The sequence below is a fragment of the Pararge aegeria genome, chromosome 2 (assembly GCF_905163445.1).
Source record: "Pararge aegeria chromosome 2, ilParAegt1.1, whole genome shotgun sequence".
NCBI lineage: Eukaryota > Metazoa > Arthropoda > Insecta > Lepidoptera > Nymphalidae > Pararge > Pararge aegeria.
Window position 1 is genome coordinate 4,241,021 of NC_053181.1, and position 27,239 is coordinate 4,268,259.

The window sequence follows — 27,239 nt, forward strand, 5'->3', positions numbered from 1 at the left end:
AATGGATCGAATGAAAACATCTCCGGGAAGTTTTTTCCTAGCTGTGTAAATAACATAACATCGTAGTATAGTGATTTGGTCCAGATTACTACAACAAACTACGCCGGGCGAGTTCGCAACTATTCTTTTAATAATTCAAGGGCGGATTTGGTTATACACCTCTTGGATCTTAAGGCTTATATTGTGATGAATAAGCTATCTAATGTTCTGAATAAAGCTATCTAATGTTCTGAATTTACTAGACTAGTATTTCTTCGTTTCTAATACGCATCGCAAAGACCAGTAGTGCCTCTAGGTTTTTTACCAATAAGAAGCTGCCCTATATCAGAACACCGAGTCTGCTAGTCTGCTTCAAGGAGTGCGAACAGATTTTATTACAGTTTACACCGTTAGAAAGTTTATCTCTGAGATGGTTGAGGTTTTAGTTATAATATTAGTGCTAGTTAGTTCATAACCAAAAGTAAACTTAATTGCACGATAAACGAAGTTGCGAAATTGTTAAGGTCAGATAGTAATTAGTTCTCTATGTAAAAACTGATACCCTGTCGAACGTGAGATAGAATAATAAACGGACCTTGGTTAAATACCAAGAACAAGACTCTAGGTCGAAGATTATGTTTAGATAAGGTTGCACATAATTTTGAACCGATGTGTCCCATTATAATAGAACAATAAAAACATTGGCAGCCACAAACATTACTTCTATTTTAAATAAATATATCGAAAAAAAAAAGTGAAGCGTTCTCTGGAAGATTTAGCGATTGTTATCTTATTGTTTGACAGCCGATTGGCGCAGTTTGCAGCGACCCTGCTTTCTGAGCCGGAGGCCGTGGGTTCGATTCCCACTACTGGAAATTGTTTGTGTGATGAGCATGAATGTTTTTCAGCGTCTGGGTGTTCATATGTATATTCTAAGTATTTATGTATATTATTCATAATAATATTCATCAGTCATCTTAGTACCCATAACACAAGCTACGCTTACTTTGGGGCTAGATGGCGATGTGTGTATTGTCGTAGTACATTTATTTATTTATTTATTTATATTGTGCCCCGTTTCAGAGCTAGGTGCATCTTTCAGATTCTTTTTCACTCTGCACTCAATCCTTAAAACCATACCCTAAATAAAATTGAAACCTACTCTAAAAGCTTGATAGTTGCTTTAAGGTTGAAGTAGTTTATGAACAAAATGGAATCGAAGTTTGCACCAACACGATGTCTTACCTAACGCATACATCGCCTTGTGGATAAAAGTCAATCTATTCTTGAGTCTTTCATATTTTTTTAAGTTACTCTAGTTAATCACACGGAATCTTATCGTACCCACTCAAAGCACAAGCTTTTAAGTTTTGCGCTTAGAAGAAGAGAAACAGGAATAACGAGGCAAATGTTTTTTTGTTGTAGTTAGATGTTTTTGTGGCAAAACTCTTGAAGTAATTGAAAAAGGTATCTATTTTAGAGAGTACATAAGCAGCGCACGTGCAAAATACCATCAATTTAATCAGATTTCAGAGGTTTTAATAACACTGTCACATCGGAATGCTACTGTGGCATAGGTCCAGAACTGAAATTACCGCGGAAAATATCTACTGGAATATAAATTATTATTGGACGTGCAAGCCGTATAATTTCAGCCATGGACATGATGTTAATCTTTTTACAAGTTTCAGATAGGATAAACCTAAAAGCAAGGCAAAATTACCTAACAGAATACACCTAGAGTGTTGATCTGTATACTATGTCGTGCTAGGGTTGGAAAAGAATATTGATATTTTGTAAAAAAAATATTATGATATTACTATCGAAACATAGGCTAAGTACGAGTTTGACTCGCACACGGAGGTTTCCGTATTACGGTCCAACATAAAATACTATTTTCTGGCAATTCATTTGAATTTCAATTAAAAGTTCATTTATAATGCCTGTGCTTACTAACTCTGCCACCGGATTGGAAGGCACATTATGCCGAGAAAAAGCCGGCAACAAAACTAAGCAGTTGCTCTTTTCTAATTAATAGTTGGCTATGGAAATAAGCTCATTAGCCGCTCTGCTTTTTAGTTAAAATCTTAGGTACTGATCGGTAACAGGTGGTTTTGAATTTTAGTGAATTTGACAGGCTTCGACAGGCGGGGACGGTAGGTAAAAGTTCTAACGATCATGCTACGCTATTTGCAAAACATTTCACGATCAGGATTTAGATTAGGCTGAGGACGAGGATTATGAGGACGGTAAGATTGGTGAGGAAAATGACGATGAAATTGATGTTGATATTATATATTCTAAGATGAGTAGGAACATGAAACCAATAAATTTGGACACAATAATCAGAACCTCAACAAACAGTTAAAAAAAAAACTAGAAAATTAAACTATGGATCGACAAAAAGATCCAAAGTATATATCTGACTAATGATTATTTATTAACATGACGTAGTTATTTGGAATTAATCTAAATAATGTTATTTCTCTACATATGGGCAAAATGTTTAATGTAAACAAATGATTACATCATAAGTATATATATACTTAAAAATTTATTAAATATGCAGATATGAGATCATTCACCTTCGATTTTAAAGTTTTACTCCAAATGCTAAAATTCTTCAAACCGCAATTAACAGGAAAAACTGACCAAGTAGGAGTCATCCACGCGCATCAAGAGTTCCATATATTATTGAGATTAAGTATTACAAATAAGGCAAATCAATGGGCCTAAGCTAGATTAACTTTCATAATGAACCGCAAAAGTAACATAAGGTTGGTCCTGCAAAGTTAACACAAACCTCCACTAATCCTTTACAAATTTAGATAAAAACATAGGTCTTAATCACATTACCCTTTAGTTTTGAAAAAAATGTAGCAGTCATCTAGTTTTCAAAATAATAACTTTGAAAATACTGTATGTTGCGTACTCTGTTCTTTCCGCGATACAACAAACAAGACATAAACACGTCAACAACGAGTCTGCGTCGGTGTCGTACTCCTAGTTAGGTTATATCTGTCAAGACAGCATTTCAACACATTAAAATAATCCTGTTAATTGTTTGTCTTAAAATCACTGTTTTGCCACGTGGTTTTAATTTATGAATCTTAATAGACAACAGAGGTGAGGTGTTTTAGATTGAAACGCCGTGGAGTAACTTACTCCATGCGTGAAATTTATTAGAGAAATAATTGCCTTAAATGAGATAATACAACAAGATCTGCTCGGATTTTAAGGAAAAAAAACATGGGATGGTTAAATGGGACGTTTAAATCAAAAAACTTCCTTCACACTAAAAACACTTCGAAAATAAAAGAGGACACAAAACAAAAAATTAACAATTCATATTAAATGTCATAATTATTGGTCATCTTGGTACCCAAAACACAAGCTACGTTTACTTGATGAACGGGCTTGATGTATATATTGTCGTAGTATGTTTATTTATTTATTTAATTAGAATAGCTTTCATAGCTTCTAAATTAACGAAGCTGCAACATCTTTACAAAGGTTTGACGGACTATTTTGGTTTCGGTTAGGTTTGACTGAACTTAAATCCGTTCCACAACAAAGTTTTCATTCATTAACAAAGTAGCCGATATTTCTGGCAGCTGACAGCGTTGAAACAGTTAGCAGATTCACTAAATTATTCAACATTTCAGATTGTTTATTTTTGCTGCGGCTCCGGACTGGCGCCATGCTCACCTTGACCGCGGTATGGGTACAACAAACCAATGAAATGTGACCTTCCATCCCTCGCATAATCTTGTTAAAATTTGACTCAACAGGTGAATCGCTTTGAAGCTGTAAAGATCTTCTAATACTGGCTACATTACAATTCTGTATGCATAAGCGATGATGATTCTAAGATATTATTTGTTTCTGCGGAAAACCAGGAGTGGCCGGTGCTGAATCAGGTCTACAGTAAGCAAAGCGTGACCGAGACGCAGCCTAAAACGAACAAATTAAGTAGTCAGGTAAATTCGGAAAAATGGTTTTTTCTGATTTGTAGGTATTTAGAACATCGATTTTATATATATCCGTGTATTTTTGATAAAATTATTTGTCTTTACAGAATAAGAACATAAAGAAACCGTGTACAAGACTAATATTGAAGCATCAACTCTCCGCTCCACTTAAGTAGTTCACTTTAGTAGTGTTCCGGCAATTAATTATTTTCTAATGTTCTACACGTTTACCATAAAATGGGGAAAATGGGAAATTTTGTGAGCTTGCAACATTCCGCGGGTGTAAATCGAGACGTGCGCGGGTTGTTTTCACTGTTTTGGACACAATTGCATGCAATAATGATGGGAGGGTTATAAATGCTGTCCATTTTACAAGCAGTACAAGATACATATTAATCTGACTCCTATACTGAAGAGTTAAATAGTTTGACGGTCTGTCTGACAGTAGTGTTTACCTAACGACCCAACAATATAATTTTACATGACAATGTAAAGTGACAAAGTGACTGTAAAGTGAGTGACAATGTAAAATGTTTGTGCCTCGCGGTTTGATCTGCGTTAACATTAGTCAAGTTCTATAATAATGTTGTATGCCTAACGCAATGAAAGAGTTGTCTATCACAAACATATTTTTTATTAATAGCATTTTTAGATCCTAAGATAAGTAGCCTCATACATACCTACGAGAATGGTACGGATTAAATTGCAAAATACCGTTATACTCTTGTAAATTTAATTTGTTGCGCGTAACGTCTCTGGTTATACTTATACTGAACATGACAACGTAACACTGACCACAAAAATAGACTACACGATAACCTCGTCTAAAATATATTACGACAGCGCATAAAAAGACATTAAAGACAAAAGCGAATGAGACATTACGATGTGAAGACACTTTCATATCAATTGCTGAGACTGTTTGCTATTTACTAAAAATAAAGTAAAGTAATGATTTCATCATCTATAAATTACGAGACTGAAAGACTGAAAACTGAATAGTCTAAACTGCTGAAGTCCGAAATAGGAAGTTTAGATTGTGAATTCATTTTAAAAAGTCGCGAATCTAGACGAATCGTTAGTATAATAATATTAATTTATTTGCTAGAATTGTGGGATATAACAATTTGTTTTACAATCTATACTTATAATAAAATTGTACCTGGAAGATTTCTGTACATTTGATATATTTTGAAAATTTTGAACGGGGTATGCTTTATAATCGATACTGAGTTCAAGACACATTTTTGTTTAATTTTTGTCTGTCTGTCCGGGCATCACGTAAAAACTACTGAACGGATAAATACAATTTGGTATAGTGCTAGCTGATATTCCGGGTCTACATATAGGCTACTTTTTATCCCGATATATAAAAAGTTTCCTCCGGGAAATGGAATGAAAGTTTTTATCAATTTTACTGTTAAATTTGAACCGATTTTTATAATTCTTTTTTTATTTGAAAGTGTATACTAACAAGCATGTATTGTCTATTTTTAATAAAGACCTAATAAATATTGTCGGAGATAAAGGACATAACTCTTCACGGATACTAGCAACTCGCAACGCATATGGTACAACGATCGAATGCATGTGTACCATCCTACTGATATTATAAATGCGAAAGTTTGTGAGGATTGATGTATGGATGGATGGTTTTAGTGCATATTTTACTGTGGTTTTCTGTAAATTGGCTGAAATACTAACTTAGATGGTTATTGGTCTTTATATTTTTCTTTCAAAACACTGGTATAATTATAAGATTTTGACATTCCTATCATGATATTAATCTATGTCCAAATAAATAGTTTGATAAATATTAATTTCGATTATATACCTGAAAAATCCTTTTTAAATTATTCAATAAAACCTATCGCTTAGAAATTGCGACGGGTATAGAAACACAAAAATCAAGAAAAATGCAGCGGGCCGCCGGGTCGCGAATAACATAGTTTGGAAATAAACTGGACCTGGTAGGTAGCGCTGCAATTCATATGTAATTAAAATAAATAATAAATACGTATCACAAATACTATTGATTAGATCAAAATACATTATATCAACGTTATTTCACTAAAAACACTATCAAGGTTTTAATTCACAAACAATAAGTGAAACCAATTTGTCATTTAGCTATTCGTAACCAATGTAGTAAATTTCATTGTTAAGCATTTTGAAAATAACTCTCCTAGTCGCAAATGACAAGATTTTTTAGAAAAAAAGTGCCAACCTCCTATTTTTGGTACAGTTCACTTAGTGTGAGGAACTGGAAATCAGAAGCTCTACGCTCGTCTCTACAAGAAGGCTCTGTATTTAACAAACTGTCTCTATTATTCCGTATAAGGTTAACAAGGACACTGGTCTTGTCCAGTGAGGATTAGGATTTCCACTTAGTTTTACATTATACAAAGTTCTCCAGAGATTGTTTTGTTGATTACCGCACGAAAGTTTCCTTTCTACTTATTATTCGCGATCATTTATGCTACTACTGTTACCTAACTATTTTTATATAAATCTCAGCTGCCAATTCCAGATGTATAACACCAAAAAATACACTTATTCTAGCTATTCAAATATATTCCTAAAGTCATAATAAGATAAATATTTTTTTGCAAAGTGTTGTTCATTATAAAACAAACAGCTTTGCTTGCTCTCATTAAGTGCGACACAAACTTAGAAATTATGTGTTATATCTAAAAATGTTAGAGAATCATAATGAAGTGTTGCACAAGTTATAAGATCTGACGTAATAAAATTAGTTTTATGAGCAAAATGGAATTAAATAGAGAAGGATCGTGTCCCACATAAGACAGACGGCATCTTCGCATAATCTGGATTTAATAAATTACTCGCCAGCGTGAAATTAGAATGTTGATTGCGATGGAGCCACACTGCAAGTAGATTTCCATTCGGAAATAGTCGACAAGGACTTAGGTGAAGATTTATTGAACATAACTTTTGTATCTTTCAGAATTTAGCTTACATTATGTTGACCAGATTTAATTTAAGAACAGATTTATTACAACACTTCTTTCTTAAAATTAACACAGAAAGTAATTTAAAAGTTACTTTGTTCAGTGACTTGTCACCGTTCCATTGTACTTCACGTAGGTGCTTTATAGAGATTTCTCTCTATTCATTTAAGTTTTGTCCTAAAACCCCTATTGGTTATTGCAGTACGATTTTAAACCGGAATATAAATCGTCAGGATTCGATATGCCGCCTTTGATTTGTCATGCCAGCTGTCCAAAACACTAGCCTCCCCATTACTACAGCAAAATGTGCCTCCTCTTGAACCAAAAATGTGTGTAGTACTTATTACTTCGTTTCCGTACTCCGTTTACGTTCTTCCTCATATCATCGTTCTAGTATACACGAGATACATTAATTGAAACCGTAACCGTCCCTTAACAATATCTTTATGAAATGTTTCTCATTTAATGCACAAGCCTAAATTGTCTAGTATTACACCGTATATTATCATCAAAAATGCTAATGGAAAAACAAACAATAAAACAGACGATATGTTTCACGATATTTGACGTACCATCTGATATTTTAAATGTAATAACATCGGGTTATTCACGGTCGTTTCGGCTATGTACAGTCACCATCAGAATTTATGAGAAAAAGACACTTCAGGTTTCTTTTTTTCGTTTCAGCGCTGATCGTTTACAGTTCTTATGATATTGCCTGCCTTGTGACCTTTAAAGTTAGAATACACTTATTTGACGCAAACTATTGCAGCTGCTTGCTGCTTTAAACATTATTGTACTCTGGAAGAAAAAAAAAACATTCAATTTAAATATGTAGTATCACGATTACCCATGACGGTACTTGTCTTAAGTGTTATGAAATTGTCTGGGATCACAACTTTTATGAGTCAAAAATAAACTCCACCTGGAAAGAGGTAAACGTAGTTTAACTAGTGGAAGTAATTATGAATTCTAAAGTTTGACTGATTAATATCAAAGGTTGTCTGGAAGAGATCACTTTAGCGATAAGAACGCTTTTACACGCGCCGCTTTCTATTCTAAGTGTCTTCTGTGTATGTGTTTACATCGTATTAAATGTGTGTGTGTGCAATAAAGTTTTCCATAATCATCTCTTTCGAAGATACACAGATTCCTGCACCTGTGCTGTACCGCGTACCAAGTAGAACAATAGCAAGCAAACTGCAAATCACACATTCCTGGCAAACATGTTTCTAATGCAAGAAACTTGTACAAAATATGATGTCATACCTTCACTCTAGAACGTGCACTACGGAAACACGGTCATAGTTATTATTTTTAATATTTATATATGGACAAACAAGCAATGTGATTAGTTGTCCATTCGAAGATATACATAATTTGATGCTTACTGTACGCCATAAGTCATCGGCACAATTTCGTACACCGTGGGTGGTTAAGGATCGTGAATATTGTCGTCCACTGATGCGATCGTCTCCGCTGTTATAATTGCTACCGTAATACATAATTTAAGTTTGTCTTTATTTTATACGGAGAAGACGTAACTCGTAATTAGAAACATTTATTTTTGTACATTTAGTACCTTTTGTTAAAATTGCGACCTGACGAGTAGTTACCATCGTCGAGAAATATTTGCAGCACCAATGAAGCGACAAACGCGTCGAGATTTAAGGAATTTATTTAGCCGTACCTTGAATAATCTATCATTTAAGTTAGTTAGAACACTAGCTGTAGCTGATTTCACTTCGTATGTACGTGGAAGAAAAGATAAGGTTTTCGAGGAATGCCTGTTAGACAAAATTTTATCTCACTCTTTTCTGACCCATTATTAGTTTCGAAATTATGATTGAGACCGTTTTAGGGTTTTATGTCAAGATTGCATTAAACACTTATTATCATGTGATCGTGCTTGCACGCTCGAATGTGTTATCAATAAGAAGAATTAACTGTGAAACCAATTACTATCGATGTTATCATGCCTGCACTCGGTGTTACATCATATAATTTTTTTTTTTTGCTTTTTTAAACTAAAAAAAGGACTAAGAGGTAAAATACTTAATGAAATTCCCATATTTTGATTCAAATTTCATACGAGAATTATTTTTTAATGTAGAATATTGTGTGCCATCTTTCTGGAGTGTTCTTGTAATGCTTATGATAAAGCAATGGCATAGGGGCATTCAAGTGGTAAACAATGCTTTGTTAGTTTTTACGAATGAAAATGTATCACAGTCTCAACAAAACATAAAAAGATATAAACAAAATAGAGTTCTCGTTATTTTGTCAATCTTTGTTTTAAAATTGTAATAATTATATATACTAACTAACTTCAAAATAAAGCTATATGTATTCGTACTTGCCCCGATCTGCGAAGAAGCTTACAAGTAATGCAGCCTGGTATGTATTTTAATTTCACCTAATTAATCCCTCGGTCGTTTTATTTGTCCACACAATAATCCATTGTCGATGCGTAATGTAATGTAGTAAGTAACACCAAGCTTGTGTGTAATGTTTGTAAAGGGACACTAATGCGATTAGTAAATAGACACCCCAACGGAGTGAAGGACGGTCGATGAACTTAACAATAGCTGGGTTTGATTGATTCTAGTTTGTCTTATAATATATTCACAATACTGACTTTTTACAATATCATGTAAGAAAAACCTATGGCCCCATATATTTATATTTTTGTTATTGTATTCCAAAGAATTGCGGAACAAACTTGTGAGAGATTGAAAAGTGAAATAAACACAACTCATTTTGAAAACTTCCTAGGCCAAATTTGTAAATTTTGGTGACGCGCTAAATCAGGTGTCGAAATATTTTATAAATTTGCTGTTCTACATCCTAAAGTAGAGAGGAATATTAAATCGTTTAATAATAGGCGACAAAAACTTATTTAGCCGTCTATGTCATCAGTTTCTATGTTCTGACACAACTACAAATGCTGATCGTATTTTAATGGAATATTCTCGTGACGAAGCATACTTAGGCTGAAAAATCGGCCGATAAGGTAATAAAGTTTATTTCTTCGCTTTATACCTAAAACTCATTAGTTCTGTAGGTGTTAATGAATGCATAGTATAAAAAAAAAAGATTATTTAGAGTTTCAATAATAAACAAAAGACTAATAAATTTGAATCTTACTGATTCAAGACTAGCATAAGATTTTTGACAAATAATTTTAGATAAAATACCGAATTAAAGGACAAAAACTAGAAGGCTCAATTAATTATACAGGACGCTTGAAATATCAAGTAAGCGTTTTTTTTTTATATTTGCTGCATTAACTAATTATTCTAATAGAGTCCTTAAAAACGAAAAATGATAAAATATTTGATTTTTCGTATTTACTGCATGGGCAAAATAATAAAATAAGTCATTGAAAATGTAAGGTGCCGTAATATTATTTTTAAGAATTCGTTTGCAAGAATTATAGCATACCTTACCTTAAGACTAAACCAACCTTGAACAAATACGCAAAAATAATACGATCTTCCGTAAACTAACCAGACCAGATGTAAAAGACAAATAGACAAAGTTATTGTTCACAATGTTATGTTATACAAGATTATGATAATATCCGCGGACTAACTAGCAACTAGGTATTGCCTTTTACGACACTTAGAGCAAATTGTAGCCGCGATTACGGGTTACAAATAGGCTTCGCAGTTATTGCTGTAAAGATACAGATCTTATAGATAAAGAAACGACAGTGTGACAGCGATAGAGATAAAAGTTTGCTGTGATGTAATCTAATCATTACAACAATTTCATTTCACCAATCTACAGAGTTAACTGGTCAGGGTCAATGGTGTGTCGGTAAGTAATCCACTTAGCTCCGAACGAGATGCTAAAAGAGTAAAGCCAAAACGATTTGGCTTAAAGGAATATCAATTTAGAATAAATTAAGAGTTTTTGTATAAACGTTCATATTTTACCAAAATTCTTTATTACAGAAGTCTCTGTCAAAAATCTTCTGTTACAATGTGTACCTACTCAGTTTAACAAAAAACTTACATAAATTTAAAGCGGGTTTTTGGAGAATGTTTACCCAGTGTAACCAATACGGAGTGCACAATTGAACGAACAAGTCGTTTTGCACGATTTTGACATTTAGTGGCAGGCTTAACAGTGAACCGTAATTTAATGTTGCCGATTTTCCGCCCACGACACCTTCACAGGTGCTCGGAAATAACATTATTCTTGTATCGGTACTACTTTATCTAGCAGGACTGGTAATTGACGTTTTTAGTATCATTCAATAAATATTTGTTTTGTTTACGTACGGTTATTAGAACTGATGCACCTAGATTCGTGCCTTTTCTGTGCCCCAGCAAGATGTATCTTACAAGGTTTATTTTGTATTGTTGTAAAACAAAATAACTAGATTAATCTTAACTTTTTGTTAAAGCTTATTGGGAAATTTTCTACATATAAAAAAAATATCAGCATAATATTGCAATCTTCGCCTGACCTAAGAGTTTGAGTATAACCTAAAATTTTTGCCTTAATAGTTTGTTTTTAACCTAAAATTTGATATATTGAGGCAATGTTTGGAACTAGAAGGCTCACTGCCAACTAACGATGATTAATAACATGGTTCAAACATTAAAGATTCTCAACAACACGCACGTAGATAAACAGATATCATGGTCGGGACCAACCCTTACAACAAGGTCGTAAGGGTAAGGTCGTACGTTGAACTCTAGTTGGCTTCCGGGGAGCAAATAGATGACTCATGACTGATGACTTGTCACTATTTACACGTTAAGCTCGGGTCGAGGACCGCGGTTGAGGGATGTATGGGAAATGAGGGGCATTTCCAAATTTAGGCGAGTCATGTCAATGATCTTTTTAAAGGTTGATCGTTAAATGTACGGGAAGTTTATCTTAATTATGACGCCAGATATTTTTTATTATTTCATATTTTAAGAAGGTTCTGAAGTTAGTCTCATCTATCTACCATATCAGAAAGTGCCATTCCAGTTTCCGGGGAATTCGTTAGTTGAAATTTTTTTGAAAATACGCGGAAATTTAACCAGATATTTGAGAACAATTCTTTAAAATTTAAAAGCACTGAGCAGGAACATCGCATATAGCATCTCTGGATTATTATTTTATTCTTTGGTCTATATCTTTCCCACCATACTTGTACCTACATAATTTATTTCTAGATTATCCCGAAATTATATTATCACCATGTTTTGTATTTGTATTTATTTGCACTTCCAGAATAAACAAGGAAAAACACGTTCGAGGTCGAAGCTTAACCGATAACCGCCAATATTGTTTATCTTCCAGCATCCCTATCAAACATCCGCCCATGAATCAGAGTATGCAGGCGTTTGGTTAGGTATAGGTAATTAGACGCTATTATTAAATATTTAGTCATTTTAAATCACAGAAAACATTATAAAATGGATGTTGCATTTCACTGATTTCGAAGGAATAGGCATATATTATAATCGCCAAAGAAAAGGTTAAGAGGACTGCAATAAACAGTCGTGTTATCTTAAACACGCTGTTAATTTTCCAGGTTGCACTATTAGCGGGCAGTCAAACAGCTTAACTGTTGCGTTTGGCGTGCGGTTGCTAAATGCGCTAAACGCGTTATTTATGCGATTCCGCATTGCGGTATAGTGAGGACTTAACATTCATTTTATAGTCCCGTAAAACTGTTCTGTTTGGGATATTTATGTGTTCTGGGACATAATTGTATCTGGTGCCCTTTCAAAGTATTCGCCATACCTCTCATGGATCAGAAATACTACTAATATTTGTTGCGTGCAAGCAAACTGCAATTTGTTATCTAGGTTCAATTATTTGTTTTTATTATTTTGCAGTAAAGTAAATGGCTTTCTTTTGTTGTAAAGATTATATTTTGAAGATATTTTTTAATTGCTCTTTGAATTGCCTTTTTGTTACAGAATTAAAATAAAACGATCTGTTTAACAGGGTAGTGAAATCAGACGCAAACGTTCAGTTTCCCGATTTCCATTTTACTGCAGAGCTGTAAATCTACAGGATTCGCACAAAGTGGTGTTACAATTTCATTCCCTGCAATAGCTACGTTAACACAGTCGTTTGCGTGCGCCCGCGCTATATGTCTTTCTAATTCACCCAGTGAGTGAGTTTAGTAATAAAGGTCCGTTTATTTAGACGGCTAACAAAATTACAGGGCAATTACTGTTTGTTTCCAGTTTATAAGTAGACTTCGTGGAGTTGGGAAATATACGAGCTTTATTTTCTTTCTTATGAGCTTGCGAAATGGAATGGCCTTTTTTGAACAGGTACCACCCAAGATATTTTCGGTAAATTTAAGAGTTGTTATTGTAGAATTACTATTACAACAATCTACTATTTGATTGTGCTACAAGGACATAAAACAATCCATTTTATGACCGAGTTACATACTCTGCTATTAAATTGCGAACTAATTGGTTCGAGGTCTAAGGTTCGACTCCAAGATTAGATCACAAGTTAAGTAAGTATCAGTTAAATCTTACTCGCATGACAGGTGTTATTTAAAAAGAAAACAAAGTTATCAAAAATAATCCATTATGATGAACGGACTATAACTACGTTCTTATTATTTTGTGGTTGTTGTGATTTGGTTCAGGTAGATATCTAAAACATGAATTTTCTTAATAAGATTCATGAAATATTTTAAGAAAATTCATTATTTATAAGTATTTATTAAACTAGAAAACTATGTAAACAGCAAAAAAAAATTGTGCACTAGTGCATAAAATTGAGTTTTAGTCCGCTCACACATAGGCCAAGTACGACTTTACGTACCTCAGCCGCGTCCCAAGGTGAAATGTGCCCACCCTAAAGGTTTCCGATCACACGAATGGCATTGGAATACAGCAGCACGTTCTAAGCTATGTGAACACTTTTTAGGACAGGGGCCTGTTTTGGTAAACGGCCCAAGTTTAATAAAATTGCTAGGCAATTTCTACTAGCATTCCCGTGAACAAAGATATTGCCCCATAAATTGAAGTCGTTTATTCTACATCTTCAACTAATAATCTGGTTCAAAGATTAACAAATCGATAGATATATATCAATACAATAAAAATTAAATATTTCGATTCTTCTAATTTAAAGGACTTGTGTCATCTTATGCTTAAGTTTGTGGCCCCAGAGGTAATTTCTAGCTATCTTTATTTTTGACCGACTTAAAAAAAAAAAAAAAACAAAACAAACAAACATTAAAAAAATAGGCGAATAGGCCATTTGCCTATTTTTTTTTAATATTTGTTACGCGATTACTCCGCCAATTTTGCGCCGATTTCTATGATTATTTATTTGTTTGGTTATGCATACATCATTTGGTGAAGATCTACTAGAGGGATTCTGGAAACGGAATTTGATAGGAACATCTACAGCCATTTAATTATTTTTTTATTGAATTTTGGCATATCTCTTCGGAAAGAACCATTTAATCACGTCAACCTGGAGACCACGGGAACTATACAATAATAAGTTGTCGCGCTTCCGATTATGGTATATAGTAGGTAAGCAATTTAAGGTGAAGTGCCGGGAGAACTCCTTAACCTCGGCTTCGGAGCATTTGACTATTATAATTTAGATATAATTGCAAACGTACAAATGTTAAAATGTTCAAATACACTTTATTGTACACCAAATGAAAAAAAAAAACATTAAAAAAATATACACAATTAAAATAAAGAAGAAAAGGTACAAAAGGCGGCCTTATCTATATATCTACCAGGCAACCTACCAACGTACCCACTAAAAAGCTTACCTCAAAATAGAATCGATTACCTGGCGTTTTAGTTGTTTTACAAAGTCGGTTCTTTTTTTTCAAAAACATTTCTTTTACTTTGGTTAATCAATGAGTCTATTGTGATAAGTTCTAGAATACATCAGTGATCGATGTCTAGAATTATAAGTTTATTGTTTAGTCCCATCTGTCACCAATGAAACATTTTAATATATTTAGTTCGCAACGATGACGTAACATTTTTTTACTGCACTGAGAGCACGGATACAAATAACACATGAAATTCGCAATAAAAATTGCATACAATTTGTTATCGGAGACCTCTCATACAATCCGGGCAGGGCACCAACCTTTGAGCGAGTACTGGACGACCGTTCTAGAACGATCCTTTGAAATAATACACCGCAGGATAATATTGCCAGCAAAAAAAGGCCAATTGAATATAATATAAAGGACGGTTTGATGTCAAGTCATCGAGACTAATAAGTTTCCGTATCAGATTGCGTGCGCCGTGACTATTTATTACTTTATTCCAATTATAAAAAATAACATTTATTAAAAATAACTTAAAATTTACACAATCTTGCACAGCGATGGAATATAACCTGAAAATTGATCTAAGAAGCTTTTCGAAGGTTCAACCTATTTAATGCAAGAAACTGCATTGAAATAATTCATTCGTTTGAATCTAAACGTCTAACAGACGCACGGAAAAAGCGGTTCAAAAATAAAAATAACTAAAGTCTAAAGGTATAAAAAAGTAATGTCGTAGGGAAACGGAAAAGGTAATTCGAGCAGTGGCGTGCACAGAGTTTTTGACCAGGGTATGCATAAAGAAGGAAGATTGTATGTAATGGAAAAATCCTTCTCTTTTATGAGACATACACAAATTTTAGGATATGTGATTAAACTCCATTTAAATTAGATGTCCGAGTAGGTATCTACAAAGTGCCGAATTTAGTTATGTGCTTTTTAAATGATAAAAGAGAACATCTTGAGCAAACTTGCAACCCTGAAAGTTCTCCATAATGTTCTCAAAGGCGTGTGATTTCACCATTCCACATTTTGTCATTGTGGACTACGGCCTGAACCATTCTCATTCTGAGAGGAGACTCTTGCCATGTGGCAGGCCGGTAATGGATTGATAAAGATGATACTAAAACGCATCACAATTTTTAAGCTGCTTCTGTTTCCAGTTTGGTTGGTTGAATTATGGATACTGGACCTTCATAGTAGGCGCTTTTCCAATTTGAACTAGAAGCAGTCGGAGGAGAAATATTAAGAGCTGGGGGAGCACAAAACAGACAGATAAACAAATCAATTATATGCTTTTACAAAACTATAACTAATATCTATGGGGTCAAGACCTTTGATGCGTAGTCAACCGTTGAAAGCTCTAATGCTAACAATGAAATTTTATAAATATCAAAGTATATTTTAAAGCATCATAAATTTGATCGTCTATCTCCGCGGTACAGGTACCAGACACTTGATTATATCCAGCACTAGACGCGAAACTACAAAACATCCGTCTTAGTGTGTCGCCTCAAGACAACACAATAGATTATGCTTACACCTACTGTTGCAACGGGACGTTTTAAAGACACTTCTATCGTCACATCATTTACTTGAAGATTTATGTCGAAACTATCGGCCACTGTGTTACTAGACAATTACGTTTGTGTGCCTGCTAGGGTTTGGAGTTATCTTTAGCTACTGATATTTAAAATTTAACTACACCTATCAAAAAAGTAGTCACGTTTTCACCTGCATTGGAGCACGTTGTCTAGAAGAGCTGCTTTTGGGCTTCCGAGCTTCTTCTCTGTACATCAACACTTCGAAGCGATAGTTGAATCACTCAAATATAAAGTTTCAAAAGAGCATACACGGTAGGTACATTTGGAATAAAATTTAATTTTTGAATGGCCCAGCAAAATTATGTTAAGAGACTATCCATCTAATAACTTCAAAAGATAGTTCTTCGATTATGAATATGTTCTTTTTTTTTTGATCTTCTTAATACTCGGAGTGCTTTAGTAAAATCCTAAAGGAGTAGGCGAAAAATTAAAATTCATAACGTTGTATGCGTTGTATTCATTGAAACTTCGTAAAGTTCTGGTAAAAGGGTATTTTATTTTCAATAAAACTGTTCAAACTGCATTACGATATATATATATGTCATTCAATTTTAAATTTAATGCATGATTATATGCTGTTTACTAAACTAATGATAATTCGATTAGAAAATAGTATGTAAATATTTTCGAAGGACAACACTCTAGGAGTATAAGACGCACGTACCCCTAGAGTTTTGTCCCTATAAAATGTTCATCCGATCTTTCAACAAACTGCCAAAGGCGATCTGTTAGAGTGCAACGACGTAAGAAAATTGAAGATACCTATTAAATTAATCCAATTCAGCTGACTCATGTACAGATGTGCGAATGGAAAAACGTAAGACAATTAGTTTTCATTTAGCCTGATCATCCGATCGGCGTGAGTGACTCACCATGGACTCACCCAACTCGACGGATGTCGGTCTCGGTTCCCGCGTATGTGGGGTACCTACTGATGTATCACCCACTTTTATCAGCATTAATTGGAACATGAAAGATTTATCACTGGAACAAATATTTGAATATTGAAGTTAAGATTAGGCAAAGTTGGTAAATATTGTTTTGATCTCAATATTTAAGGTAAACACTATCTTCGCACGCGCAGTTTATTAAAGTGCGAAATATAGTGACATGGAAAAAATCTCAGGAATTATCGTTCGATTGGGTTATTTTATAACGTTCCATATATCCCGTTTATGGAGAAAACAGTTGGATTAGCTTTTTAAATTGAAATTGTGAAAATTCTCAAAAGGCTAAACGTAATCTAACCTTAGGGGATTCTTGAAATATAAAAAAATCTTAAATGTTGATTTATAGCTTAAATAATGAACTAATTGCGCTTCTGTAACTTTCATATTACGGTATGATTTATTTACCACGTACCTACTTCTCTTCTTGAGCTGTGTTTTACGCCATTAGTTGATTTATTAGTCATATATTGGTCTGGTTTGACAAAATTGCATAAAAAGATTTATTTCATCCCAGTTTATTCACCAGGGGCAAAAGGCACTGTTAGATATTTAGTTAGAGGATTAAATAGTTTTTAAAAAATTTTGCTTTTCGAGGATTTTCTTCGACTGCGCGAAAATGAATCATGATATTTTGAGTGTACTATTGAATTAATATGTTTAATTTAAATTGTATGCTTTTTATGTTGGTTTGCATTTTTCTCATTTCTTGCATATTTGCAGTAAAACATTTTTATTTTTTTTGCATCAGTCTGGTTTGTACATAAAAACATTTATGCACAAGACCATAAAAAGCATTAATGAGAATATAAGAGAGGAAAAAAGGAAAAATATATTGTGCTAACAAGGCAAACACGTGTGAGGTGAAACATGTGATATGCATTAATCACGTGAGCCCGCGGAAATAGTGGGAATATCGATCACATTTATCAGACTAAATAATCCGCTTCCGCCTGGTGACTGCTCGATTGCCGGCCAACGGCAACGCATTAAACAATACCCTAGCATAGGTTTAAACGCTCGCTAGTCGTAATGGTATTTAAATATCCTAAGATGATATTTCAATTGTAACAAATAACATGCAACATTACTTTAGTAGGGGTCTGGTGACTAGATTAGTTTTAAAATTTTAATACGACTAAGATTGATTACGCCAAAGTTTACTTAACTTATATTATTTTCTCGGTTTGTAATGTCGCATGTTCTGCAGTCCTGGTTTTTTAATATCAGGGTTATTGTTTATTGTATGTTAGTTATTTTAACCTTTTATTCATAATATTTAATGTCGTCAATTGTTTAACTCAGTTTTTTTATAGAATGCATTAAAAAAACATTTGTGATAATAATAATAATATCAGCCGAAGATAACAGTGGCTCAGCCATCGAAAATAAAAAAGACAATTCTACTTCTGATTTGCATTTTTTAGTTATGGAGTTCTGTCACCTACTTTCTTCATTGGGTTCTATTTCAATTAAATCAAGAAATCCAATTTCCAACCCGATTTTGTAAACGCGCAAATTTTCATTTCTTCCTTAAAAAATAAGCCCGCTAACAAATAGTTTTATTTCCTTCATTTTTACGATACTCGATAACAATTGGCGAAAGAACAAGTGCTATTTCGTATTAAGGGTACTTACTACATTTCTACTTCTTATTCCATGGTATAGGTACCGAGATCGTTTGATATCAGTTGAATTATGTCTTAGTTGTGTTATAAACATCGCAATATGAACTCATAGCCAGTTACACTGTTTGGATGAATATCTCTGTTTTGAATTTTAACTCCCTGCGTACAAATATAGGTTTTATTATTTTGTCTGTTTTGTCTGTATATCATATGCCTGATCATAGCGCCTGATTTGAATGCAGTTGTTTGCATCTGATAGGTATCGCTCACTTCTAGAAAGGATATTGGATAAATCCAAAGGGCTGTATAAGCAATTTCCTAAAACTGAACACATTTATCTTGGTATTCGTCCAGAACGTCGTGATATGTATGGGTCATAACGTACACAAATCTTTATTTTTTTTAACTGTATGTACCTAACCCACCCCCTGGTAAGGGAGTTCTGCCTTAAGGAAACAGAAGGGATCGCCAGCCTAAAATCGCCTTCCGTGGAGCTGAAACTCTGATTCGGAGACGACGAGATGTCGACCTAGATTGAACTTACAATCTAGATAGTTAGTTATTCAACATAATTCATAAGCAAAGGCCAGCCGAGAGTAAAGGACAACCCGTTTACGCAACAAAAGGTATTGTCAGCAAACACCATGATATTACTCATGTTGCTCTACATTCGCAATGACCAATAAATGCAACCTATTATTATTTAGCTGGAGAGCTAACGAGTTGCGAAGCTAAAGTGGCAATGGGCGGGGCTGATAGCTCGGAGGGCTAGCTCGATGGATGTTAGGGTGAAGTTTGAGTGACGCCAGTTGACCAGACTTTTCCGCTACATAGACGGCATCAAGCAAATCGAAGGACACCACGACCTTATGTCGTAAGGACGACATAAGGTTGTGGAGCATACAAATCTCTACAATAACCCTATCTCCAATAACTTACGTCAAATGATTTATGATAATAATGATTGTTATGGTGCACTGTAATATTTAGCCAAAGGGGTATAACGTTGTATTCCAATAAAAATCGACATTTAACATGTTTTAATGTTTTCCGAACACATAACTGCCAGGGACAAAGAAATGGTCCGCAATTGAACCATGTCAGCCGCTAAGGCAGTCTTAATACATATAAAACATTGATTCCTGAATCAAATGAATAGATTATTTCATCGCTTAGCGCAAGTCAAATAAGCAATATTATTAGGTTAATCCCTGTTTTATGTTTGCATGATATGGTGTTTTTTAAGTGTCTTTCAAACTTTGGTTACTTAATACTTATATTGTGAGCTAAGCGACGTTACCTTTGTTCTTACAGATGTAAATATTGTTAAAACCAAATGGGCAATGACCAGGCGAGTGCAATATGGGAGTTTTCCTAGGCCCTATCAATCACCATAATAGTTGCAATTTGCGTTTGACACGCGGCGACGCACTTGCTTTGATGCTAAGTTGTATTTTGCAATTGCCTGTAATTACAGACGCGTGCGCGATTGAATGTAGAACGCTAGTAGCCTTCGTCATGGATATAGTACTTTGCTATGCAAATATCACAGGTCGAATGTACGGGCGATATTAATCGGAATTGCGGTTGTATTGCGAGATTTTATGAAGCGCATGTATCTCTGATATATTATAAACCTAGCAAGAAGATCCGACCAGGGTAGATTCTCAAGGTAATGAAATAGCTACCCGTCCCGCAAAACGCACCCTTGAAAGACACTCTACTACATTATATACTATTTGATTATAGAATTTGTTTTCTTGCAGGAGTAGAATATTATTACCTCCTTTGTTAATCTCTACAGAAAGACCGAGTTCTATCCCACCTCTAACTTTTCGAAATTTATTTGTGTTTTTAGTTGAAACAATTAAAATGTCACTTTGGGTCAATCGCATCTTCCAGATAGATAAAGGTTAACATGTGATCTAACAGAAGAATTAAAAAATGGGAAAGAGATTAGCGACCTGGGAAACGAAGCCAGAAACCTCGTGATCTGTAGTGAAACCACACACCTCTAATAGGCTTTATAAGCTTTTTTTAAGTAATAAATTGATAATGTTCATTTCTATTTCTATTCAAAAATACTTATACATAGCATTTTGGTTTACAGTTTTATGACCAACTGTGGTTCTATAAATTATAGCCTTTGCCAAGAATCGAGAAAATATTTTTCAAATCTAACGGGCAGTTCCAGACATACGCGTGTTATATAAACACAACTTTATTATTAGAAGATTGATAGGAAAAAATGAGAAAAAGCGACTAGAAAAATCATAAATAAACCTTCCAAAGGCCATTAACGAGTTTCCAAGAACGGAGCCGCTCTGAAGAGTTCAAATTAACCGTTAAAGAAATCCTCGGTATTGTTGTGTGGAAGCGATACTAAAATAACACTTCTGTGTTCAGGCGTGCCGCCATAAAAGTCAAACGTGAAATGTTTTTGATTTGCTTTCTTTTTTGTCAAAAATCCTAAACATGCTCTCACAGCTCACTTAAAGTAAGTACTCTCAGAATGGACGCATTAACGTATAAGTTATTGTTAAATAATACAACTTATCATTGGATTTTTAAACAGTAAGGTCAATGTAGCTCAAAATTTATTGAAACCATTACGCAGATAACACGTAGTGAAAGTGTAATTATCAATTGCATGATTGTACTGCCCTATTCCTGCTTGATTTATCGGTCAACTGCAGCCCTTTTATTGCTTGATTCATGGGTCGCTGTTTGATCGTCCGGGTAACAGATTATAGAACATTGAAGATTTGGAGAAATCTTCTTTAATGTTATCTCAAAATCAAATACCTAACAAAAGGATTTTGAAATAAAAAAAATATATATATATTAAACTGACTCTTTATTGTAACTAAGCAAATACGCAATTTCGTTTGAAATTATATCCTTTCAAACAAAAAAAAAGGGTAAAACCCTTCAAATCAATTTATAAAATACATTACGGAATTCTGATTCAACAAAAAAAATCAGAACCACTATTTTTGAAGTATGCAAATGAAATAAATAGTTTAACATTAGATAGCGCATTCTCTAGTTTTAGTTTTATCAGCAACGCCTCTACAAGGCCTTGTGCTTGAAGCTTATGAAAGTAAGAACAGAACGTATCCACAGTATCGAGTTGAAATCTGGGTCACCTTAAACTGTTGCAATGCGTACACTTCTTATCTAGCCAGTATTAAACTTGTTGAAAAAATCTACACAAATCTTTAAAATTAACATGACAATTTTTTTTTCCTCAAATAGCCCTTGACAGCCACCGCCTCTGTTGGTGTGATGTGAAGTGATGATGCAGTCTAAGATGGTAGCGGGCTAACCGTTTAGGGAGTATGGTATTCATACCCCTAATCGTCTCTGTCGGTAGGGTGGTAAGTAGCATGGCCAAAGCCTACTACCAGACCAGACCAGAGAAAATTCAGAAATTATAAAATTCCCAAATCCAAATCAAGCTAAGTACAAAATACCTATGAACCTTATCAAGTTATGCCGTGCGGTGACGGCAGATTAGAATACAGTTGTCACCACCCCTACGGTTTGGTACGAGGCGACTAAGGGAATCTAACGGAGCAGCGTTCGCTGTTCTCTTCTACCTTTTACCGCGACCAACCAACTCTGATTGATTGCATTGCGGTGATTATGGGCAAAACCTCCCTTTGAGAAGGTGGATTGTTATGGGCTTTTGAAAATGATGATTATTAAGGTAATTCATCATCATCACCATCATTACCAACCTATTACCGGCCCTCTAAAGCATACGGTTCGAGCTAAACATAAACAAGTTCTGGGCTCTCTCAAGTACACAACGCTGGTCAAGTACAGATTGGTAAACTTCACACGTCTTTTTAAAGCTACGGAGAACTCTAAGGCATTCGAGCATCCTTTCCATTCAAGCAAGAAAACCATTCCGGCTTTCCTTGCTTGTTTACCGGGTGTTAGTGATAAGTACCAGATCCAGTTGACGTGCTCTCCAGGGCTCAAACAAATGGTTAAGGCCAAACTTAGCTAAACTCTGCCTTAAACCAGCTACGTATTTTATATCAACGAATCAATGCTGTTGAGTACGAGTATCATTTATTAAATTTCCTACCAGTAGTATATTTTCCGTTGCAATGTTGACATTCCGGAACCTTACTATTTATATAAATTTATGTATATTTACGTGAGGTATGCAGCTTAAATGTTGGCAAGTAGATAGGTAAGGAAAGGTCAGAATCTGAAACTAATAATCGAATCGTGGTTGGCAGTTTGCATGAAAGATAAAATGCATCAAGGCATCGGGAGGTTTTTGAATCTCACAATAATGCTGACATACAACGCAGATAGTCACTTGTGAACCTGACCTAACCAACAAACAGTTAGTCGCTAAGCTATTCCAGGATTTACGTAGCTGTAAATTTCCGCCAAATAAATTATCGATAGCATTCCCTTTCGGCGAATGGATTTGCAAATATGTAATAAACAAAGTGAAAACTTGTCCGATAGCGTTATTATAATCAAAATGCGTGTTATAAAAAGCATTCGTAATGCAACAAGTGCGTATTACGTGAGCTGACGCAATTGTAAGCAGAGCCGCATTATTCCGGGTTATTATTTAATATTAAACAAATTGCCTATAATTTGTCAATACTTATTAGTTATTATAGACGTGTAGCAACATTGATTAACATCAATTCGTAACTACTCATTGCTAAAACCTTTCCCCTTTTACTGACGCTTACTAGCGATGGGGTAAAAAGTCATTTTACCCATACAACCTAAATAAGTAGACTAAGACCCGTATTAATAACCCGACAACCAGCCAAGAACAGGTTCTCAAGAATAGGATATTATATATAATGATTTGATGTCGGTTTACTAATGCGGAACCTACTCTCTGGCAGTAGGAAGCTGATGTCTTCGAATGAGAAAAATTTAGGTAGTACTTGCCCAAGTGCTGATTGGTAGACTTCACACGCTTTTAAGAACATTATGGAGAACACTCAGGCTTCTCGCGATGTTTTTCTTCACCATTAAGACTTAAGGGTGATATTTATTTCTTTAAAATGCTCATAACTCTTGAAAGTTAGAGGTAGGTTTGTGTCGGGATTGGAACGCGTCCACCTGTAAGCGAGGCTGAAGTCCTACCCACTGGGCGTCACCGCTTAGGTAGCCATAGTTTTCTTTATTTGATTCAGGCGACATAACTATCGATTTTATTTTGCTAATTCCCCCAAAAAAAAAATATTTGTAGAGTAATTCGATTTGCACACTGAAGCTATTTTTAAACATTACTAGCGACATCTAGAACACATTTCAAGAAGTCCTTAAATAATCAGTGCTGCCATCTAGTGCAGATTTAAAAAAAGAATACGAGGACACATAGCATGTAAATTCCCGCTTGTTCTAATAGATGGCGCTATGCAGAAGGGGTCATTAATTCACTTTAATAATAAGCAGTATGTTATTTTTATTATGTTATTAAAATTAATTTAAAATAACAGTCACATCAAACAAAAAAAAACAGTATTACAGTACCGAAAATACTTTTGTTGTAACTGCACGTTCCTCAGGTATATATTTAAATAGTGGGTCCAGGGTAAACCAATTTTATATTTTATGACTAACATAATGTAATATAAAAGTTTAATAATAAAAAAAAAGAAACGCCCGAACAGGGACTTGAACCCTGGACCCTTGGATTAAAAGTCCAATGCTCTACCGACTGAGCTATCCGGGCCGATACTTACAATGGCGTAAAAGTGGAACGTACTAAGCTATTTAAAAAGGCCAATAATATTACTTAGTAAATAAGAGATTGGTTTAGGAAAAAAAATTATAAAACTTTAAGCCCGATATATTTTATTAAATTTTGAGATGTGTTGATTAATAAACTTATTATTCTTCAATAAAATCTAGTTATTTTAAAATATAACAAGCCACCAGTGCTACTTATCGGTGTAACATGGATATAAATAGCCAACGCCATCTATATTCGGAGTTTTCATTTGCGCTACAGCTACTCGTCAACAGATGGCGCTAGACGTCTAGACTTAATTCATTTGCTGATGAGAAACTAAAATATGCAAATACAGTCAATTGGCATACAAAACGGCACATTTATAATTTAGATGCAAACAACGAGCACAAATGAACATAACTGAGTAAGAATAGATGGAAAATAGAAGACAAGTACATGAGTAATTGTCAGATAATGAGAAAAAAAAATTATGGTAGCCTTGCCATGAACCATGTAGAACTTCAAACCCTGAGGCGTCTGCCACACTCGAAGTCATCTTGGCGGGAACATAGCTAAAGTAATCGTAACACCATACAAAAAACGTAATTTATTTAAAGAATATACACTTTTGAATGGCTTTACGACATGGGTGGAAAACAAATATTATAGTAATAATAATACGTAATAATTTTACCTAGTCGTCGAGAAAACCGAACTGTTTAGTTTGTTAACTGCGATAATTAACTAAATATAGATATGAATTATTACTTCGTATCAAATATTTTAGTATAATTTATTAATTATTTACAGTAGCTGATACTTTTACCAAAGGTACGCTAAGTAGAAGGATGTGTAACCAATGAGATGTTCTTGCCTCTAAAGTTTTTATAATAAAAACAAGAGTGTTACAGATCTGTGTTGTGATTTGTGAAAATTACCTAAAATATATTGTTGACTCAACAATATTGCACTGAATGAGAGTGAGGACCTGTTGTCTATGGAGAATTTCCGTATTCCGTCTCCGAAATCATCTTTTAGATAATTTAAAAGGGTTACGGTTACAAAAAGACTTTAAAATAGGATACAATATTAAAATAGCTTGAGAAACAAAAGATATATCTCAATCCGTTTGTATAGAAATAATACAAAAAAATACTACATCGAACTGATAACCTTATTTAAGGAAATTAATTAATGCCGTTGAACTCATGTAGCAACAAAATATATAGATAAGTACACAATACCATATCCGAACGAATATCTCAATTTTTTAAAGTATCTACATTTATACAATATGTTAACTCAAATAAAGTTAAGGAGGTAGATTATAATGGCGTCTTCGTAATCACTACGGTCACCGGCATGTTTCATATCATAATAAATAGGTAAGCAAGTTTTTATAATATCTATCTCATATCGAGAGGTAATAACATCTCATTCTATAAAATGTTTGAAATTATATGAATGAATATGAAATGAAAATGAATATGAAAATTTTATTAACTTTCATATTCATGACCAAGTAATAAAAGCAAAATGCAATATCATAAGACTGTTTTATTGAAAATGCTTGTATTCAAATAAACGACATCAATACTAAAATATTTAAACGAAGATCGCAACTAAATTCTGGAGCAATAGTTTAGCGCGTAACATATCTATAATACTTATCAATTAGCACAGAAAACGTAGTGTACACCTTAATTAGGTAACGCTGCTGGTCTAATGAGAAAGAAAAAAAATCTTCAAAAATAACTAGGTAGGTACATATAGCAAAATGCTTCTTACTGACGAATTCGTGCTCAACAAGTTCGGAGTCAATCGCAAAAAATTACAAAACAACATTTGAAATCATCATAAAAATAGTTATATTAGCACGTGTGCATTTTTTCCGTCAAAACAGAACCTGTGATTGGAGCAATTTTTTTGAGTGATTGCGTACCTATATTTTTGTTTTATTTGTCTTTGCCGAGCGATGAGCATGGTTAATATGAATTGCGATTACAAATATTTGAATTGTTTAAGGTTTGCATACACGGGTGCGACCATACCTGCATCGCATTGCAAAAAACTAGCTAAATACCTTCATAAAACTTCTATGGGCTATAATAGAAAACTTACCTGAAGCTGAAGCAAGAACATCAACAGTATTAAAATAAGGCTGCTCTAAACGGTGATAGCAAACCTTCTGGTATGGCTTAGATGTGCGCCACGAGATAATTATGTCTACCCATTATGCCGTTGATAAGCAAAAATAATTATTTATTATTCTCCCTTTTTCAGGGATTCACATATCACACACACCGAGCTTAGCTTTGCCAAAATTATCTATTGAACCATTCAATTTCAGATTTTGAACCTCTAAGCGTTACCATAACGCGAACATAGCACATTTTAGATATTAAGTTAACTCTTTGCAAAATTTCATCAATCTATAACATTTGACTGAAACCCGCCCTCGCAAACAAAAAATAATTTAATTAATGTTGAAAAAAGCTCAGGTGGAATGCTTTTCTTCAGAATTGGGATCATCCCAGATTTTCCGATAACCCTAAATATAAGAGTCAATAAAATTTATTAAGCTATCGTTCCACGTGCAAATAATAAATCGATTTCGAAGTTGT

The 27,239-nt window shown here is 34.1% G+C and overlaps 1 protein-coding gene and 1 non-coding gene across 3 annotated transcripts in view; both read right to left on the minus strand.

Moving 5' to 3' along the window:
- LOC120628637 (protein bunched, class 2/F/G isoform-like) overlaps nt 1–27,239 on the minus strand; it is a 218,474-nt gene that overhangs the window by 116,281 nt on the left and 74,954 nt on the right. The gene's annotated exons all lie outside the window — the stretch shown is intronic.
- Nucleotides 24,543–24,615, minus strand: Trnak-uuu. Its single transcript has one exon. It is a non-coding gene; the product is annotated as a tRNA-Lys (tRNA).